We start from the raw sequence: 22,674 nt of genomic DNA on the forward strand, positions 1-22,674 counted from the left end.
ATGGTGAAGCCTTTGGTGTAGCCTTCTCAGAAAAATGTTTTTGAATGCAAAGGAAACCATAGGTTAATGAAAACAAAAATACAATATTTTTTCCATCCAAGTTCATGAGCCCCCCATAGATCCTAGGTTAAGGACCCCTGATCTAGGCTAATTCTCTCATTTTATAAAAGAACATGCAAGCTAGGGAAGAGATTAAAGAATATGCCCAAAGTCAAACAGATTATAAGTGGAAGCTGGAATGCATAATCAGTCTATAATGCTTCAAGATTATAAGCCCCTTGAGGGAAGGTTATTTATCTTTGGGTTACTTATAGAAACTTTCACATAAAAGCTCAAATTTTTTTTTTCTTTTTATTTTTTGGAGGGGGGAAGGTAGGGCAATTGGGGCTAAGTGATTTGCCCAAGGTCAAACGGGCTAGTTTTTTATATGTGTGTTAAATGTCTAAGGCCTCATTTGAACTCAACTCCTCCTGACACCAGGGCCAGTGCTCTATTCACTACGCCACCTAGCTGCCCCAATAAATATTTGTTAAATGAAAAAATTAATAGGGCACTGCCTGGGGGCAATCCTCAGACAAAAGGTTATCCAATGGAGTTCTTGATGCAGTTTGGTTTGGGTAATATTTTTTGTTCCTATCTCTTGGCAATAAAACAGAGCCAAGATTTCTCCATCAGAAATCACACTTTTATGAAAACAACACCCCTGTATTTATAGCCTTTCACATGATAACAGATCTAATATTAGAAGAGACCTGAGGCCATCCGTTCTAATCCCCTCAATTTACAGATGAGGAAACTGAGGCCAAAAGAGCTTAATTTAACTTGTCACAGGTAGTGGTAGCGGCAAGATTTGAACCCAGTCCTCAGACTCCCATTCACAAGTCTTCTCACATACTTTTTCCATAGTTTCACATTGCCTCACATTCCTTGTTCCAACCAGTCTTCTCTAGTATATGCAGCAAATATAGTTATTTGATAAGATTTCGGACTATAAGACATGCTAACAATCACCTACAGGTCTCGTATGGATCTTTATTTTGAAGAGTAATGTGACTGGGTCAAAGTCACATAGGAAATAAAGGGAAGACCTTAGAACTCAAACCCAAGTTTTTCTGACTCTAAATTCGGCATTATTTCTAATACACCAGACTCCCATTTTACAATTTTTTTGAACTTCACTTTCTTTTTAAAAAAATTATTTATTTATTTTTTTAGTTTCCAACATTCATTTCCACAAGATTTTGAGTTACAAATTTTTCCCCTTCTCTCCTACCCTCCACCCCAAGATGGGAAGCATACTGATTACCCCTTCCCCAGTCTGGTCTCTCTTACATCCCCTTCCATCCCCCCTCCCCCTTACTTTCTTGTAGGGCAAGATGGATTACACAAACAATTTTTACTGCAGTATGATGGAAATTGGGAGTATGAGGTATATATTAAGAAAAATTAAGCAATTCTTAATGGGTGTGATAGAATAAGTGTGATAGAATTTAGGAATATGAAGTATTCACAGTTAAGGTAAATTAGGAAACTTACATCATACATCTTGGCATGCATTTCAAGTTTTGGTCAATGTCATCCCATTTTCCCCTTCTGAAATTCCAGTAGTCCCCTATTACTTCCAGGACTAAATATAAAGTCTTATTTTTGGTGCTTAAAGCTCTCTACAAACCAGTCCCTTCCTACCTTCCAAGCTTCCTTTCTCTCCATATACCCTATAATCCAGATATTCTGAACTATTTAGTGGTTTTTTTTTCACATTATACTTTCCTAATTCTGTACCTTTTCACTGGCTGTCCCCTCAGTCTAGAATGTTCTCCCTCCTCACCTAGTTTCCTTGATTTTCTTCAAAATTCAGTTAAAATCCCATCTTTCCTAGTCTCCCCTCCCCACCAGTGGCTAGTGCTGTCACCTCTGAGATTACCTTCTATCTATACTTCTATCTATATTTTATATGGCTTATGTCTTGCCACTGGACTTCAATGACTCTGGAGGAGAGAGTGAGGTTGAGACTTTGCATAGCTCTACCTCACTAAAATCCAATTTATGTGTAAACCAAGACATCACCCTCATGAACAACAATAATTTTGTATACACATATTTATTTACATGCTGTATTCTCCCATTAGAATGTGAGCTCCTTGAGGGCAGGGATAGCCCTGCCTTCTTTGTTTTTGCCATTTTTTGCATCCCTTATCACAGAGCCTGGCACATATTAAGTGTTTAATAAAATGCTTGTTGATCATGTCATCATGTCACCATTTCCCTTTCAATCCACATATCCATTTCTGTGCCACACTGGACTCCAGTGACTCTGGAGGAGAGAGTGAGGCTGATTATTTTGCATAGCCCTGACTCACCTAAATCCAATTCACTTGCAAGTAAAGACATCACCCCCTGATGTCACTGGTCCTCTTTAAAAAGGAAGAAAAAACAATAACATCCTTTCTTGGTCCTGACCTTTAGGTCACTGGGCTTTCTCATTTTTATAAATGTAAGTGATGTGTTTTGTTTTTAATATATCTATGATATGTAATATGCACACATATACATATACATGTATATATGTATGTATGTATATATATAGAGAGAGAGAGACAGAGAGAGGGAGAGAGACAGACAGACAGACAGAGAGGGAGAGACAGACAGACAGACAGAGAGGGAGAGAGAGACAGAGACAGAGAGGGAGAGAGAGACAGACAGACAGAGGGAGAGAGAGACAGAGAGAGAGAGAGGGAGAGAGACAGACAGAGAGGGAGAGACAGAGAGACAGAGAGGGAGAGACAGACAGACAGAGGGAGAGAGAGACAGAGAGAGAGAGACAGAGAGAGACAGACAGAGAGGGAGAAACAGAGAGACAGAGAGGGAGAGAGAGACGGACAGAGAGGGAGAGAGAGACAGAGAGAGAGACAGACAGACAGACAGAGAGGGAGAGAGAAAGTACAATGTTCTTGTTAGTCTCCTTAATGTTAGCTTCTTCCATAGATTAGGCTAGGTTATTTTTGCCAACTCGCTAGATTCATGAAGAAGAATGCCTGAATAGATCAGCTCTGCCTCCTCCCAAAGCATGGATGTTATTTATCTTATTGTCAATGGTTTTCCAAGTGGGCTTTCCAGCTCTTCCCCCAACACCTTCCTAACCCTAGAAATGCCTCTTCCCCTAAAGACTTCTCTGATTCATGAGACTGGTCTGAACCACCATTTTTTCATGAGCTACGGAGACCACCCATGATCTTTTTACTTGACCCTCTGGACTTCTCTATCTCCTCCCCAGCAGCCTTGCCACCCCCAGTATCACCCTTATTCTAGGTCTCTTTTAGGGATTGTCTTCTCTCATAAAATATAAACTCGAGGGCTGGAACTATCTTTTTTCTTTTATATGTATTCCCAATCCTTCCACAGTGCCTGATACAAAGTAAACACATTAAATAATTTCTCCCAAATTTTTGACAATGGATCAACTAATCTTACTTTTCCCCAACCTCCCTATAAAGCCTCAGTTTCAGCAAATGCCTCTTCTGCTTTTTCATATAACTTTCTCTTCCTAATATTTCCCTGAGGGTTCTGCCCCTCTCCCTTCTTCCATGGATTCCATTTCCTTCTTAGGGAACCACATAGCTCAAATAGCAATGAAACGTTGAGAACATAAATTCCAGAATAGGGGACTGTAATGCAAAAAGCAACAGATTTGGTCTCAGAAGACCTAACTTGAAATCTGGGCTCAGCTTATTAGTAGTATGCAACCTTTCTGGCCCTGAGTTTTATCATCTAAAAAATGAAGGGATTAAGCCAGATGGTCTCTGAGGTTCCTTCTGGCCTTAGAACCTTATGATTTTATGTCACATATTGTTTGCCATTAAAACATTTTAAAATACATTAATATTTATCACATTCATAATTTACCATCTTTTCTCCCCTGCTTTGGAATTGTCCCTCAATCTACCATCACTTTGGAGATAGGACAATGTTTTGGCACAGTGACAAGATGGGCCTGAAGGGACAGGTAGAATTGGATAGAGGTAACTCGTAGCATTCTCAGCGTGGTAACCTAGACTCCGCCAAAAGTAATCCTTCATGATATGGCTCTTCCACACATACCCTATGACAAATTTAATGAAAACAGCTGGTTTAGGGGAAAGACGACAAACTAAAATGTAAAATTATAGCAAGATAACCATGTGTTGGCAACATATATATCAAAGAAGTAAGGGTAGAAGGCTGATGGGCACATGGTCACTTTGCAGCCCTTATAGAAAGTATTCTTGAATGAATACAATTGCATTTGAGCCCTGGGTGCTGACATTGTTTTTTTGTTGTTGTTGTTTTGTTTTATTGTTGTTGTTTTTTTTTTTTGCTGTAGTTTGTTAATGACACAGCAATAAATAAAACGTCTCTGAGTCTGAAAAAAATAAGGATAAAAATATAGAGATGACTTTTTTCCCTTTAAGTCAGAATATTGTTTTAAGTATTTACTATTTTGAATAAGAATAATTTTACATATATAGCTTATGATGGTAGCCATGGGAGGGGAGAAGAGGGGGAAAAAGAAAGTCATATGATTACTTTATTATTTATTTGAAAGGAACTTCAAGTTGTACATAATGGATTTGCAGTTTTATGTATAGTCATTTTTTTTGTTATACTACGTTATGGAAATGCTTGTTTTATCCCATAAATTGAAGATAAATAAAAAAAATAAAAAATTAAAGACAAAACTTTTCGAAGAATACTATTAAGGGAAATAGGAATTTCACATGTAGGAACTAAAGTGAAGAAATTTGATTAGGATACCCCTAAGTTAACTTTCAGCTTTAAAACTAGGATCCTAAGAAACAACACACCATCAATATGGCTATGTGTTTCCTAAAGGATTATGCTTAGTTTTAAGTCCACAATATAAGGAAAGTAAAAAAAATAAAAACTCTCCTTAAAGTTGGAGCTTGGAGACTTTATCTTAGACTTGGAAAAAAATAGAGAAAACAACAATGAAAATGAATAAAGTTTTGAAAAAATAGTTCATAGAGGAAGTCTTAATGAATTGGCGTTTTTAAGTTTTGGGGCATCTAGATGGGGCAGTGGATATAGTCTTGGTCCTAGAGTCAGGAAGACTTATCTTCCTGAGTTCAAATCTGGCCTCAGATACTTATTAGCTTTGTGACCCTGGGCAAGTCACTTAACCCTGTTTGCCTCAGTTTTCTCATATGTAAAATGAGCCAGAGAAGGAAATGGCAAACCACTCTAGCATCTTTGCCAAGAAAACCCCAAATGGGGGTCACAAAGAGTCAGACATGACTGAAACAACAGTACAAAACCAAGATTTTGGTGTATGGTGCTGAAGGAAGCTTTGATACAAGTTTCTGAATATCTGAAAAAAATACTATTTGCGTAATAGTGCAGTGGTGTCAATCTCAGATAGAAACTGGGGCCACTAATCCATACATAAAGATCCCTGTGGGCTACATATTAACTTAGTTTTATAGTGTAATGTTATCTATGCTTTATTGTATTTTTACTCATTTTATTAAATATTTCCCTATTACATTTTAATCTGGTTCCCAGCCCTGGAGAGCTGACATGTCTGCTGCAGTAGAGAACTGATGTTCATTTCCACTGAAAGTAAAATAAGTGATTTTTTTTTAATCTGCAGCAAGAAGGATTAGGGACCAGACATTAAAAGACATTCCTGAGAGGGCTATGAAGTAATACATTATTGTACTGCATTACTGAGAGTGATTGTGGGATACCTTTCCCCATAGGTTTTAAAGAAAAGGGTCAATTGTCATCAAATGAATAGAACGGGTCAGCCCTTCAGGAAGGCAGGGACTTAAACTGTCAAAGCCACATTTTCTGAATAAATGGGTAATCACACAGTATTTGTTAGCAGCATGGAGAAGGGGATGAAGGGCTGGCCTCAAAATCAGGAAGCGCTGGATTCACATCCTGCCTGGCTGTGGGACCCTGGGCAATTTTCTTATCTTCTCACTGTCTCCTAGGAACTCTCCCAACATTATAAGTTGAAAAATACCATTCTGCACTAGTAAAGGGAGTCTGCTCACGGATCTGTCCTTATACCCTTAGATCACCTATTCCTACCCAATTTCATAAAAACTCCCCTACATGATCAGTGCCACTAGCCAGCACCTCTAAAATGTAAAGACACAGATACAGTGCTACAAAGGACCTCAGAGGTCATCTAGACCAACATTCCTATTTTTTTCTTTTTGGAGGGGGGAGGGCTGTGCAATTGGGGTTAAGTGACTTGCCCAAGGTCACACAGCTAGTAAGTGTTAAGTGTCTGAGGCTGAATTTGAACTCAGATCTTCCTGACTCCAAGGCCAGTGTTTTATTCACAGCGCCACCTAGCAGCCCCCAACATTCCTATTTTTACAGATGAAGAAACTGAGACCCAAGGTTTGCCCAAGGTCACACATGTAGCATTCTGTACTATTTGAATCCATGCCCTATGACTCCAGAACCATCATTTGTTCCACTGAACCATCATATGGAAACTTAAGGAAAGGCAAAGAGTTTTCAGGATGTCAGAACCTTGTTGATCCAGAGCTCTCAGGCTTCTCATTTCCTTAGCTGCAATTTTGACAGTTTATAGTGAAAGTTCACCATGCAGCAAAAAACTAAATGCAACAAATCAGCCTTCACCACCTGACTTGATCTTTAGGATGGTAATTTTCCAACTATTAGAGGAGCCTCATAATAATGTCAAATGTTTACATAACCTATAGCTGTGGGAAAATTATAAACACTCTTTCCAGTAAAACTGTAGAGCTCCAAATCACAAAGTAAGGAGATTAAACCAAGGAAGGAGCTCAGATATAGTGTAAGACTTCCAAACAGGTCCATCTTCTATGGGGTACTGAAATATTTTGCAGGTAGGTTGTTTGCAAACAATTGTAGCTAATTTCATTCTTCATAATATTTGTATGCCTTCTATAGGGGGCCATAGCCAGTTGTCCCAACCTATTTCTTGCCACTGGACCCTGATAGCTCTGGAGGAGAGAGTGAGTCTGAGGACTTGGCACAGCCCTCTCTCACTTAAATCCAATGCATTTGCAAGTCAAGATATCTGGACATCTTCAATCTTCTCCAGAGCAAAGGACTAAGAGCAACCACAATACGTTTTAGAGTAGAAGGTGAGCTAGTACAATCTAGCAGGGCTGCTAAATGTAGGGTTCTTGCTTTCAAGGCTGAAGTAAGGGATTTGGGTACTTTGTGTAAAAGAATGAATGAATTTGTTAGAACAACATAGAACATTAGGTTTGTAGCTGTTTGCAGATATCTGAAGAAAAAAAGAATAGTGCTTAAAGAATAAGGAACCATAGGGGTGGTTAGATGGCACTGGAGTCAGGAGAACCTGAGTTCAAATGCGGCCTCAGATACTTAACACTTACTGGCCGTGTGACCTTGGGCAAGTCACTTAACCCCAACTGCCCTATTTTCCACCCTCCAAAATAAGAAAAACAGAGAGAGAATAAGGAACAATTGAAAAAGCAACCAACTAGGGATATGTGAAGATAAAATTATCAGGTAAATTAGAAGACTATAGACATCAAGGGTACCTCCCACTGCATTTTTTACCTCCCTTGACCTTCCACACTCCATGAAAGAAAGTAGTAGAGGCATCCATCCCCTGGGGAGCCACAAAAGATTTGTGTTCCTCTCACAATTACTCATGCTTTAGTTAATAAATACATCAAAACCAACTATATTCAATCAAAAGAATGAAATAAATGATTAACAAAAAAAAGGATCAAAAGGATATGGTAATGTTCCATTATCTGTAGGGTTTTCCCCATACATAGTCCACTTGCCTTTATGATAAATACTACTCAAAGCTCTCCTATATAGCATCTTGCTAATCAAAAGCTGTGACTCACTAGCCGATTTTAAAAATTGCCACCAGTCTAAAGTTAAATCGATAAAACAGCAGCACTTTCCTGGATATGGGGAGGAGGAAAGGGAAAGAGATGTGGCATATACATTCAGGTGCATACACCAGATTTATACCTGGCACCTTCCACCAGGGTGATTCATAAGGGCCCTCTCTGACTGTCCAAATATGATGAAACATATCACCAGAACAGTTTTTCACCGGAATCAGTCAGAGGCAGCAGCCACAAAGAAAAACTGAACAGGAAAGAAAAAGACACAAGTCAAACCAAAAAGGATATACTCTGTCTCTCTGTCTCTCTCTCTGTCTGTCTGTCTCTCTCTTTAACCTTGCAAGGGTGTGCAATAGAAATAAGCTTAAAATCAACCTGGGAGTAGTTTTTGCCTAAGCAGGTGCATAATTATGGTATCTCTGGGATTTAAAGTAATCTCTAAGTTAAGGTATATGTCTGTTTTACAAGCAATTCTCACATTGTGGAACATGGTCAAAGACTTCAATGATTCCAACTTTAAGTAAGGTCTTGAATAATTTCAGTTAGATGCAAAAGAAACCTTTCTGCTGTCGCAATCTCAACAGACATTAAGGAAACCTGAGTTAGCTTTAATGAAAGAAGCTTGTATTTAAAGAGAACAATAACAACATTCTCATTCCCTCTCTCCCTCTCTTCCCTTTCTTAAAGGGAAGATTAATAGCTGATATAAAATGATAAGATGATGAGGTTATGGGTGCATTATGATAAGCTTAAAATGAAAGAGAATATATGTATATGCATATGTGTACTGATGATGAACTGAATGAAGTAAATTGTAGAAACAAAGGAAAACTATTATGGCTTTATAGGGTTTGAGGGGTTGAGGGGCTAGTCGATTTGAAACTTTTATTTCATTAGTTTCCCAATGAGAAAACTCTTTGTATCCAAGCAGTTCTACAACTTATTCTTACTTAGAAAGTTGTCTTGGGTACTGACTGGGAAGTCAAGTGATTGGCATAAGGTTACATAGACAGGATGCCTCAAGGATGGGACCTGAATTCAGGTCTGAGGCCAGTTCTCTATAAACTATATCAGGCTGCCCACAAAGTTATTATTTCTATCAAACTGAAGACAATGATATTCGGGCAACCAGAGGTGAGGCCAGCATGGGAAGAGGAACCAGACAAGATGAACTTGACCACTTCACTATATATCAGTTGTACCAATAGAGAAAATGTGAATTGGTAAGGCAAAACTCATCAGCAGTGAAATGCCACGATAAGAGTAGCAAGCAACCAATGGTCTAAAAAGGAAAAAAAAAGAGAGATGTTCTGCGATTCCCTTAAAATGAAGCACAAAAAATGAATGATGAGTGGCTGGGGAGGCAAAAGGGAGATGCGGAGGGTTCTTTCCTATCCGTGCATGTTATACTGGAAACCCTATGTAAAAAAGCCATCTATAGATATATACACATGCACACATATATGCATATATATGTGTATATATATATATATATATATATATATATATATCTTTCCTTTTAAGCTTATCATAAAACACCAAAAGCATCATTGTGTCATTTTATATCAGTTATATTTAATTCTGTTCTGATTATATAACTTTCAAAAGTTGGCCCAATTGATGTTTATTTTAATGTTTATCAGCACCTTGATTGCTTATATATACAAAAAAATCAAACGGGTTCTTTTCTCCTTTCAAAAAAACTAAATACAGACAAAAAGAAATCCTAGTTGATGTCAAAGGGGCAATGTGGCATAAGGGCTGAGTAGGGAGCCCAGGGATCTTGGTGTCTTAGCACCAAGCACAGTGCCTGACACATAGTGAAGCTTAATAAGTGGCTGCAGATTGACAGAAAGCTGTGAGAGCTTGAGGACCTGACAATCTCACTGGACTTCATTTTGATTCAATTTAACAAATCATTTATGAAGTGCTACCCAAGCATGTGCAATGCACCACGCCAAGAGATACAAAAGAAACACAAAATCAATCCCTGCCCTAAAGATGTGTATATTCAACTGGAAGATACAGCGTGTAAACAAATAAGTAAATATGAAATAACCTCATGAGGAAAGCACTACAACCTTAGACAGTTATCTTCCTCAAGTTCTGTAACTCTAAAAGGGATGAAGTTTAAAGTCTGGAGAGAGATGCAGAAAATGGCTCAGAAGGAGAAGGGAAAAGATTGTTTCTGCTCACATCTTTCTTTTCTCAGGGAATAAAATTCAGATTATATCCTCAGGTACTGAAGAACTGGCAGATATGATTACTGAGCCACTGTCACTGATGGTTGAAAGATTATAGAAAATGGGAGATGTACCACAAGGCTGAAGAAGGGTCAATGTCCTGATTTTCAAAAAAAAGAGAAAATAATAGAGCCTGAAAATTATAGGTCACAGATTTGTGAAAGGAAAGGAAGGAAGGAAGAAAGAAAAAGAAAGAAGGAAAGGGAGAAAGAAGGGAAGAAGGAAAGAAAGGAAATAAGGAAGGAAGGAAGGAAGGAGGAAAAAAGGAAGGAAGGAAGGAAGAAAGGAAGGAAGGAAGGAAGGAAGGAAGGAAGGAAGAAAGGAACAAAAAAACAAAGAAAGATATTGGAAGGGTTACTGGAAAATGGGGACATTAGTGCACTATTATTGAAGTTGTGAATTGGTCCAGTCATTCTTGAAGTACTTTATATTTTCCCCAAAATAAGCTGGGTATACCATTTGACCCATAGATATAACTATCAGATTTTCCCCTAAAGAAATCAAAAAAGAAGGAAAAGGATCACAGGGACAAAAATGTTTATAGTAGGTTTTTTGTGGTGGCAAAGAACCAGAAATTAAGGGGACATCCACCAAATGGAGAATGACTGAACAAAAAAAAAAATAGAATATACATGCAATGGTCTATTATTGTTATGTAAGAAACAACAAAGGGGATGGTGTTGGAGAAATCTGGGAAGATTTACATGAACTAACGCAAAAGTAGTAATTTATACTTGTAAGAAAAATGTACAAATTAATTACTTTGAAAAATCTAAAACTTCTGCTCAGGGCAATGATCAACCATGATTCCAGATGACCAGTTACCAAGAATGTTATTTACGTCCTGAGAGAGAAGTGATGGAGTAAATATGCAAAGTGAGTCATTTTTGGACATGACCAGTATAGGAGTTTGTTTTGCTCAACTATGCATATTTGTTACAAGGGTTTTGTTGTTTCTTCTCTAATTCCCCCTCCCTTTCCCCAACAGAGGCATGGAGGAAGGGAGATAAAATAAATGCTTGTTAATTTTTTTTAAAATGATTTTAAAAAGACAAGAAAAGTATAGACCAGTGAGATTGACTTTGACCCCTGGGGAAATTCTAGAATGGATCAGTGAATAGAAGTGAGTTTTAAAAACCAGCAAGGCTTTATTGAGAACAAGTTATATCAGGCTAAATTAATTTCCTTTTTTAAAAATTCAATTTTTAAAATTAAAAATAAAAAAAATTCCTTTTTTAAAAACTATTACTAAACTAATAGTTGAGGGAAATGCTATGGATATAGTTTAACCAGATTTTAAGCAAAGCTTCTGATAAAGAATCTCATACTGTTTTTTTTAAAGCAATCAGGGTTAAGTAACTTGCTCGAGGCTGGAACCAATCCCAGGTCTCCTGACTCTGGGACCAGAGCTCTTGCTCACTGCACCATCCAGCCGCCTCGTCTCATACTATTTTTGCTGAGAAGATGGAGAGAGATGGCTTAAATGATAATACAATCCAAAGGATTCACTATAGTTTCAATGGCCTGATTCAAAGAGTAGGTGCTAATGGCTAAATGCCAATGTGCCAGGATTTATGTAGTAGAGTACTCCAGGGACCTGTGCTTGGCCCTTTGCTGTTTACATTTTTTTTTAATGATTTAGATAAAGGCATAAATTGGTGTGCTCTTCAAATTTACAAATGACATAAGATTAAGAAGGATAGCTAACATATGAATCACAGAATTATAATCCAGAGAAGATCTTGCCAGGCTAAAGCACTGGGTTGAATCTAATAAAGTGAAGTTGAGCAGGGCTAAGTGCTGAGTTTGGGTACAAGTATAAGGTGATGGGAGGCATGGTTAGATAGCAGTTGCTCTGAAACAGATATGGAAGTTTTAGTGACCTACAAGGTCAATTCAACTCAGCAGTGTGATGGGGTAGACCAAAAAAAAAAAAGTCAATGGGATCCCAGGTACATTAAGAAAGAGATATTGGGGCGGCCAGGTAGCACAGCGAGTAAGAACACCAGCTCCAGTGTTGAGAAGACCTGGAGATCAAATCCGGGCTCAGATACTCAGCACCACACCCAGAAATAACTGGCTGTGTAACCTTGAGCAAGTTACTTAACCCCAATTGCTTAAAAAAAAGAGAGAGATATTTCCCAGGATTGAGATCTGATAGTTTCACTGCATCTTATCCTTTTCAAATCTCAGCTGGAGTAATGTCTTCCGTTTTGGGTATTGTAGCTGAAGAAAGAGCTTGATCAACTGGAAAGTGTCTAGAGGAAGACAGCTAGGATAGCTAAAGACATTGAGTTCATGTCTCATTATGATCAGTTGGAAAAAAAAAACTGGGCATGTTGAATGTGAAGAAGAGAGCTCCGGTGGTAAAGAGGAGGCAGGAATGAGGCTATGTGACATTTTAGCTCTTTAAGAATCTGAAGGATTATTCTTTGGAGTCGGGATTAGATTTGTTTGGCCCCCAGGGGCAGAACTAGGGGAAAGAGTTACAAAGAATTTTATGCTAGAAGTCAGCAAAAGCTTTCGAATAATTAGTTGTCCTAAAGTAGAATAGGTCATCTCTAGAGGTAATGGGCTCCTCTTCCTTAACAGATTTCCAAAGGAGAGGTTGAATGACCATTTGTCAAGTATGTTATCATGGGAATTCCTTTTCATGAGTGAGACTAGATGGATATTAAAGTCCTTTCTATCTCTCAAATTCTTTGATTCATCATACTCTATCAGTCTTTCAGGAAAGTGAAACTGACACCTCCCTCAGCTCTCTACCCCAGATTATTTCAATAACCTAAAACTTTAAGTGGGCATTATAATGGCCATGCATGTACACCATTCTGGTGTACTTCGGGAATATACTGGGTCTTGGGATGCCTCTCTTACAGATCCTGGAAACCACATTGTTTCTAGTACAGCTGGTTGGCCTTGATTTAAGAGCATTCCCTCAGGGAGCCTGGCTTCCTGTCAAGAAATAGATCCCCTAAAGAGAAGAGAATCTATACTTAGAAGAGGAAGTCTAGGCAGAATCTTATCTTCATGTCCAAGAAGACATTTCTTTGGGACTCAGTTTTCGCATCCATAAGATAAAGGAGTCAGACTAGATCACAGATGCCAAACTTGTGGCCCATGGGCAGAAAACTATTGAGTGTAGTTAGAATCAGATTAAAATGTAATTGGGAAATATTTAACAAAATAAATACAAATACAACAAGACACAAATAACATCACATTTTTAAACTAGATTAAAATGCAGCCTATAGAGATTTTTATGTAAGAATTAGTGGTCCCAGGGGGCGGCCAGGTGGCTCAGCGAGTAAGAGCACCAGCTCCAGTGTCGGGATGACCTGGGGATCGAATCCGTGCTCCGCACCCAGAAATAACTGGCCGTGTAACCTTGAGCAAGTTACTTAATCCCGATTGCTCATAAAAAAAAAAAATTAGTGGTCCCCATTTCTCAAACAGAACAAGTCTTATCTCTCCTCCAAGTGACAGCCCTTCAAATACTTGAAGAAAGCGATTATGTTTCTCCCTCACCTGAGTACCCCCCACTCCTTAAGTCTTCTCTAAGCTAGGTTCTCCAACCTAACCTCAAACAGCATCAACTCAAGGTGATTCATCATGCTGGTTGTCCTCTTCTGGACACTCTCTAGCATATGAATGCCTATCCTGAAATTTGACACAGTACTCCAGTTGTGGATCAGTACCTTTTTCTTGGAAGCTATGTCTCTCAATGGACACATAGGTAGCACAGCAGATAGAGCATTAGTCCTGGATTCAGGAGGACCTGAGTTCAAATCCAACCTTAGACACTTAGTAGTTGTGCAATCCTGGGCAAGTCACTGTTTACCTCAGTTCCTCATCTATAAAATGAGCTGTAGAAGGCAATGGCAAACCATTCCATATCTTTGCCAAGAAAACCCCAAAAGGGGTCACACAAAGTAAGACATGACTGAAATGACTTGAGAACAACAACAAAATGTGTCTCAATTCAATCCAAGACAATTATTTTTCTTGGCATATAATTAGCCACTGTGTCAAACTGTTGATGCCAATAGCTTGTAATCCATTAAAATCACTGGATTTGTTTTCTGATGACTACCTATCCTCCTCCATTCCTTACCTAGCAATTTCAGTAACCTCATAATCTACTGTGACATCATCTTCAGTTTTATCTCATGGTATATTCCTTGATATACTATAATTCCCCTAAAACTAGACCACTCTTATGTCCTGAATATGCCTTGAACTTTTCCACATCTGAGACTTCATTCATAATATTGCCTTATATTCTTCTTCCTTGCTGTTAAAATTCCCAAACATTCTATAAAAACAAAAGAAGTCAAGTGTCTGTCTCTCCCAGTACAAATTTCTGTCCCAGAGGATTGCCAGGACTTCTCCAGAAGGATTTCACTGACTCCCTCTGCCAAATAATATTTCTCCTTGTGTGTCATGTAATGCTGTTTCATAACTCTCTAATGTACTTAACATACTAATTGTATAATATAGTCATCGGTATTTATGTTTTATCACCTACAAAAGTGTAAACACCAAGAGAGCAAGGAATATATTTTATTTAAACTTACCTGTCTTATCTAACACACAGGACAAAGCTTCTTCCATTTTTCAATGAATGAATGAATGAATGAATTTAATTGGGAACAATAATATACATGAATCAACATAGGAACAATGTAAAGTTTACTATGTATATTTGTTACAAAGGTTTTTCTTATTCATTTTTTTCCCAGTGGGTTGAGATGAGGTAGTGTAGGGGCAACCACACTGGAAGACCCAGGATGGCTGCTAGCACAGGTACTTAGATCTGCTTTACTAGGAAACGGGTTAACAATCTTTTTAAATTACATTCATTAGTTCAGGGGAAAAATCAGCACACTGAACTTCAGAGAAAATACAGATAGAGAAAACACAAGAAGAGAAATAAAGACAAACAGACAGGGCTCTGACTATCTGAATCACAGCAATATTGCTATACACTTTACATACATCCCTGGATAGAGAGAGCCTTTACATCTGAGCAGTCGGGGAGCTCTGAACATACGGCCACTCAGAATGTCAACCAGGGAATCACAAGATCCTTCTCATAAGGAAGAACCCAAAGCAAAACACCAACTCAGAGTATATATACACTGCTCAGAGCCAGAAAGCATCATAACCCTCAGTGACTCAGTGCCTAATTAGAAATTAGCAAAAGGTGTGAAAGCCTTCCCTTTAAGCAAGCCTCCCCTAAGCAAGCTTCTCTTTAAGCAAGTTCCTCCCTCAATGGGTTCTGTGATTCAGACTATATCACAGCTGGGCAAACAGGCCTATTAATGGGAGGGGAAGACGTTATATCCCATTAACATTACAGGTGGGATGGCAGGGAACAGAAATAAAATAGCCAAAAAAGGAGGCAGGTCATTGTGTCATTTTTTTTAGAGAGAGAGAAAACAAAAGGAAGACTAGAAAGAAGAACCCCAGATAATCAGAACAGCTTTGAAAGCTCTAGGCAGATCTTATTATATATTTAAAAAGAAAAAGTGTGCTCTATATTACAGAGATCTAGAGTTTCCTGTACAATCTTTTTGTTCTTTTCTACTATTTATGTTCAACTGGCCATTTGAATTGGCATCTGAAAAGTTCAGAAAAAAATAAAAAATTTTGGGGCGGCCAGGTAGCACAGCGAGTAAGAGCACCGGCTCCAGTGTTGAGAAGACCTGGAGATCGAATCCCGGGCTCAGACACTTAGCACCCACCCAGAAACACCTGGCCGTGTAACCTTGAGCAAGTTACTTGACCCCAATTGCTTAGGGGCGGCCAGGTGGCTCAGCGAGTAAGAGCACCGGCTCCAGTGTCGGGATGACCTGGATCAAATCTGGGCTCAGATACTCAGCACCACACCCAGAAATAACTGGCCATGTAACCTTGAGCAAGTTACTTAACCCTGATTGCTTTAAAAAAAAATTTTTTTTCAAAAGGAAGAGTTCAAGGCAGTAAAAGCACTGAAATAATTCAGAATAAGTGATAATTTTGAGTAAGAATTAGGAAGAAGGTATATAAGGATTAGGGAAGAAGGATTAGGAATACGTGAGATGAGCTGAGCCTTGAAAGCGATATAAGATGAGAATTAATGGAGAACATTTAACTATCTCTAACCAAAATGAAACAATTTTTCTGATAAAGCTCCCCTCTTGAAGGGCCGTTCAATATGTAATGTGATGTGTCATATCTAGTACAAGATCTCATTAAATATCTTATTCAAAGTCTTTCTCATGCAGTCCAATCTGAAGGCAGGATCATGAACTACATAATGATTTTATGTTTATGCCCAAATAGGAAATGTACCCAATGGTCCCATTTTAAAATTTATTTTCATGAGATCAGAGCAAAATCCATTTCTATTGAATGGATAAATTTGGCATGGAAGTTTTAAAAAATACTTTCAATTCCTTAAAGGATATTGAAAAAGAGAGTAGCAGAAAAACATACCGCACATGGCATCTACTTTTCAAAGAGTAATCAATGCTGTCAACTCATTTATCTGATTGCACTGAAGATCCGCAAAGATACCCAAATGGCTTCTCTATTAAGTTTAGAAATTTTCGATACATGTACCCCATCTTAGTATGTTTGTACCTCTCTGTTTATACAGGATTGTCTGTAGTAAGTGAAAAAAAGTGTCTGGGTTGCTGTAGGAGAGGAAGGATTAGGATTCTAATTTTCTCTGTCTCTGGCCCCCCTCTTTGGAATACAAACACATTCAATCCTCTCTATCCACTCTCCTCCTATCAGGGTTACTCTGTAGAGTTTTGAGGAGGGGTTTCATGTTGAACATTCCCAGAAGGAACGAAGGAGCCTGCGTGATCCAAAGCAATTATTTACCCGGCTCCTCCTAATAGGCAGAAGCTATCTTTTTAGAGTCCCCTTCCTTGCCTAGGTGTGAAGGGAGAAAAATTTAGTCATGTTTTTGCCATGCTCTGAGAAGTTATCAAATAGAAATCAATGAGATTGCGTTTCATTTGGCTGCAGATGGAACAAATCCTGGTGACTCTCGACAACAGGGATTTCATTTTCTGTTTCCTTCTTCTCCTTGATCACCATGCTACTCATAGCCTCTTCCTCTATTAAATGCCATTTCTACTAATGAAATACATGCAAATCAGAAATTAATGTGATTGCTCACACTTTTATCTTATGCTGGCTAATTGGACAGATAACTTAAAAGAATGGGAAAACTTAGACTTCACATAAGCTCTCCTGAACAAAGAAGGGGAGGGAGAGGAATAGGCAACAGAAATCACTGCTTGATATCAATTTGCACATACGGAAAGCTGAAGTCACAATAGTTCAGCCCAATATCCTTTTTTCAGCTTTAGTCTCTTCTCTGGGTTACTATGGATGGAAGCTGCAACAGCAGCAGCTGAACTCTGATAGCTATTCAAATGCCAGCTGGACTAGTCTCTTAACCCATCCAGTCTGTCTCTATTCACCTCTTGGAAACTCATGAGCCCAGCATTCCAACTCATACCCATATCTCACAAGACTTCTTCACCAGGAGAAGGCAGCTCTCTCTTTAAAGCTTATTCACACAATTTCGATGATTCCCGAGGGCTCACATAGACAGGTATAGGGACTTTATATCTGCCTGCAAATACTAGTCTCCAGTGACCTGCTACACATTCATTTTCCTTTACTCTTTGTGAGTCCCAGCAGTCAATGAAATAGTTCCCTATGTGGGACATTTTTTATTTCTAAAGCTACCTTTTTCTCAGCTTCATGTCTAGTATTTTATTTTCAGGACTGACATTAAACTCATCCCTAGGAATAGAGGTGTTCTACACATCCTCTCTACAAACATGTTTGGTGAGGACACTACAGAAGTTTAATTGATCAAAGGGGAGTCACAGATGGATGAAATGTGGTATTATGCAGGAACATATGCTAATGGAAGTACACCAGCCACCAAGACCCAGAAAACACCATAAAACTGTGGAGTTCATAGAAACACTCCTCAGCTGCTGTTTGAAATGCAGATCTCACAGGGACAGCCAGATCTTTTTGTTTGTTTATTTTAAAGAAGGCATGTCTTAGTAGAAAATTAGAGAAGCAATTGATATAAATTCATCTTATATTAAAGCTGTAAAATAATGTTCTTTTTTTACCTCCTCTCTTTTAGCTTACCATGAAAAATATCTTTACCATCACCATGTCTGGACTTTCGTATTGGTGCTAATAGATAAACAGGGTAACAGATGTACTCAAGAAATCACTGGGGTCTCTTGCAACCAACCTTCTCATCTGCATTTATCATAGTTAGGATCTCATGATGCCACTGCAGATTAGAATGTTCTATATGTCTCCATTGCCACCATTATTTCTCTTTTATTTGGAGGGAACATTTTCTAGAGAACCTTTGAAAGTACAAATTGATCCTTTTGGGGGAACCACATTTAAAGGGAGAATCTTTTATATTTTTTTTTTTCAATGAACAAAACTTTATTTTTGCTCTGTTATTTTAATCCATCCTACTTTGGGAAAAAGAGAAAGAGAAAGAAAACCTTTGGTGCAAACACACATAGACAAGCAAAACAAATTCCTGTATTGGCCAGGACCAGAAAACACGTATTTCATTCTTTATCTCATTCATCATCTGTCTTCTGGAATCATAGCTGGTCATTGTATTTATTAGACTTCTTAATTTCTGAAAGTTGAGGTAGGTTTCTAAAGGTAAAGGAATAGTTATGTGTATAGCATCTTAAGGATTGAAAATCATGTTACATAAATGTTCTCATTTTAAGTTCACAACAACGCTAAGACCTAAGGAGCCCAGGTATCATTATTTCCATGTTATAGATAAGTGTAGCAGCAAGCACCCCAAGCGTCCTCAGGGTTTGCCGCCCATACAGGTTCTTGGATCTGCTTTGTTAAAGGAAAGCAACTCAAAATGGGTTAACAAGCTTACTTTAATCAGTCAGACATATATCGTTTACCTTGTTCAGGGGAAAAAGGTCAGCACCCCAAACTTCAAAATATACAGACAGAATTATCAAGACATTAACAGATCAAGTAGACAGCTTTCCAAACTGCCCAACCATTACATCCATACCCAGTTAACATCTGGGTTTCCACATCTGGGTTTTTCAAAGCCGGGGGACTCTCAACAACGGCTTCCCAGAATTCAGATCAAATCACAGAACACATCTCAAAGTGAGTCCAAAAACAAAGCTACACATCAGGGCTTATATAGCCTTCTCCTGGCTCAGAGAATGTAACAACCTTATTGACTCACTAGCCAATCAAGAAGTATCTACTGAAAAACAAGCCTCCCTCCCCAGACTTCAGGTGCATTTTAGCCTAGGGGAAGGGAAGATCTTCCAAATTTGCATTCCCATTACAATAAGGCAACAGATTCAGAGAGCTGATAGCTCATGCATGGGCCAAAAATGACATGTGAACTCAGATCTTCCTAAATCCAAGTTCAGTGTTCTTTCCACAATACCTTGTTAGTCGCTGATTTGGTGATCTTTTGTTTGGGTTTTTTTGTTTTTCTTACTGTTGTAGGGAAAAGGGGACAGTGTATCCCAGGTGTCATCTCATCATAATAAGAACCCCTCAAGCTTTTATAATAACAGTTACAGGCAAATTTATCAGAAGGCAAAAGATTATAGCCATCCATCACAATCATTTGGACATTGAAGTGACTAAGGATTTATCATCAGCTCATTTCACACTTGAGAAGAAAACTCAAATAAAGACTGAACAGGGGCATCTCCAGTGATGCGTGAAAATGAGATGCAATTCAAGCAGAAGATAATAAGCCCAGTATTACTTGGCTAGCAAAAGTCCAACAAAATGCTAATGCTGACTATCTAGATTAAATTTGAGATCTAGTCTGGACTCCATTAGAAGACTCTTATGATAATTACTCACCATGATACCATCAAGGTTGGGTGAGGAAGCACAGATCCAAGTCTTTTGAGAATTTGACTTATCCCTATCCTTGACTCAGAAGATGTAGATGGAAGGTATTGTACCCTAAATGTCTTCTGAAAAAGAATTATTTTGTACTGGAACGAGATAATCAGGCTAAATGATGTGGTTGGATAAACTAAGACATTATTTCAGGTAAAGTACTTCACAATGTAGCTCCATTTGCATATTACACTCATTCACTTTACATTCCACCTAAAACAGTCTATTCATTGAATGTACTTCTAACACCATTATTCATGAGCGCCCACTGATGCACTTTTCATTAATAATCAGGCAGTGGATATGATGAGCTCTTAGTAAAGGTATTTACTAAAACAGTATAGTAAGAATGGTAGTTATGACACATTGCCCCCATGATCCCAGAGCACAATCTCCCATAAATACCACAGTCAGTGGGAAAAGTAGGCATAAGTTTGGGAAACCATAGCAGTGAGACACACAAATGGGAAACACATGTGGCCAAGGGAATCTACAACTCTAGTACTAGAAGTCCTGGATGCCCTTTATCTCTTTAGGGAATCCTCTCTAAAGCCCTCTCTTAAGTCCACAACCAGCTCCCTCTTTGATGCCAAAATTCGAACTCCTAGAAGATGTTTTATTGCTCAAAAGATTGCTTCTTTGCACTCCTGACTCTCTGGATGTATATGTTTCTGTTTTTTCAAGTGTGCTTTAAACTCTTTGGAATTGAATTTCTAACTGCTGGATAGTGTTTCCCTCTGGGTAAGTAGCTTCATCTCTAGGACTATTAGAGAAAAGTGTTCACACTTGGAGCTGTGATCACCATGTATTAACAGATTAAAACCTCACTGTCTGTGATTTTAGTCTATGACTATGTCAACTGAACTGGGGAAGGAGGAGAAGAAATCATCCCCCCTGTGATAGGGGCAGGAATAACCAAGGAATCAGACCAGAAGTTTGTAAACCAAAACAAGGTTTACTGAGTTCACCAACAAATGTGGCTCTCCCACTTGGTAGTCACACTGTTCAGGGGGAGACCAATGTCTTTTATAGGGTTTGAGGAATGGGAATAGGGTATCTGCTTCTAGGGGTCTGGGGCAGATCTTGCTTCATATTTGTTTGTCTGCCAAAATCAAGATATTGTGGTTATTTTGACCATTAGAATGAGGGTGCAAAACAGGACATGTCAACACTTTACTCCTGGCTGCTTGAAATTTCTTTGTTGTTATTGTTTTTGGAGGGGCAATTGGGGCTAAGTGACTTGCCCGAGGTCACATGGCTAGTAAGTGTTAAGTGTTTGGGGTTGGATTTGAACTCAGGTCCTCCTGACTCCAGGGCCAATGCTCTATTCACTGCGCCTCCTAGCCTCCCCCTGCTTGCAATTTCAAACATGAACTGAGTGGCATTAACAGGTGACAGGATGATGGTCTTTAAACTCTTCCTGTAAAATTTTGCTGCCCCTAGGAAATCAACTTGGAATGCTTTTTGATAAAGTCTATTTGGCATAATTAACAAAAATAATTCTGGAAAATGACATTTGTCAACAAGAATAGAGACCTATCATAACTAGGGAACTTGGGAAATATACACCTAAATTTAGGGTCACAGAATTTTAACAAACAGACATTATTTTGCAAAATTCTCATATTAATACCTGTCTTAGTATTTACAAAGGCCTTTGACAAACCAAAGATTAAGTAAAAAAAAAAACAAAACAAAAGAGGAAAGAAAATCAATCTTCCACACTTAGAGCTCCCAGAGCACATGGGCTCTCCCTAGAGATTTTAGGGACTGGTGATTGATTGGAAGTGAGACCCTCACCCTTCTGCTTTAAATAAAAACAAAACAAGTAAACAAATTTTTATTTGATTCTTGCACAGATCTTATGTGAACAAAAGGATCCAGGGTGCTTACTCTCCCACTAAGGGACCCTTGTGCTCTGGAATCAAACATGTAGACTTAGATTAATTGCTACAGATGAGAAATTCTTCTGGATCCCTGACACATGCAGTATGGTTATTCCTAGGATCTGCTCTTCTTGGCTGTGCAATTTTCAATTGCCTGGGCTAGCCCATTCTTGAGGGCAGTGGATACAGTGCCAGGCCTAGAGTCAGGAAGACCTGAGATCAAATCTGGCTTAAACACTTACCAACTGTGTGACCTTGGGTAAGTCACTTAACCTCTGTCTGTCTCACTCTTCTCTATTGTAAAATAGGTTGTTGTGAGGCTCAAATGAGATATTTGTGAAAAAAAAAATACTTAGTATAATGTGTGTCTAGACACATAGAGGGACTTAATAAATACTTATTCCCTTTCCTTGCCTCCCGGTAAGCTTCTCTGAATTTTGCTATATTGGTCTTGGGATGACACATGCCTGCTGCTGGTTTTGTATGGAGATTTTTAGTCTGGTATGATTTGTCAGTGTTTCACTGAGAGGGCATTTGAGAATCCAAAACTGCCTCACACCAAAATGTGGCATTCAAGAACAATTCTAGTGAAGGCAAATTTTAAAATTCTCAGAACGTCATACCATTTAATTTAGAGCCGGTATGGCAGGCTGGAAAGAATGTGGGATGATAAGAAAACCTTGT

Source organism: Petaurus breviceps, unplaced genomic scaffold, assembly GCF_028583685.1.
Source record: "Petaurus breviceps papuanus isolate PSGF00001 unplaced genomic scaffold, PetGlider_PUasm1.0 154, whole genome shotgun sequence".
Taxonomy (NCBI): Eukaryota; Metazoa; Chordata; class Mammalia; order Diprotodontia; family Petauridae; genus Petaurus; species Petaurus breviceps.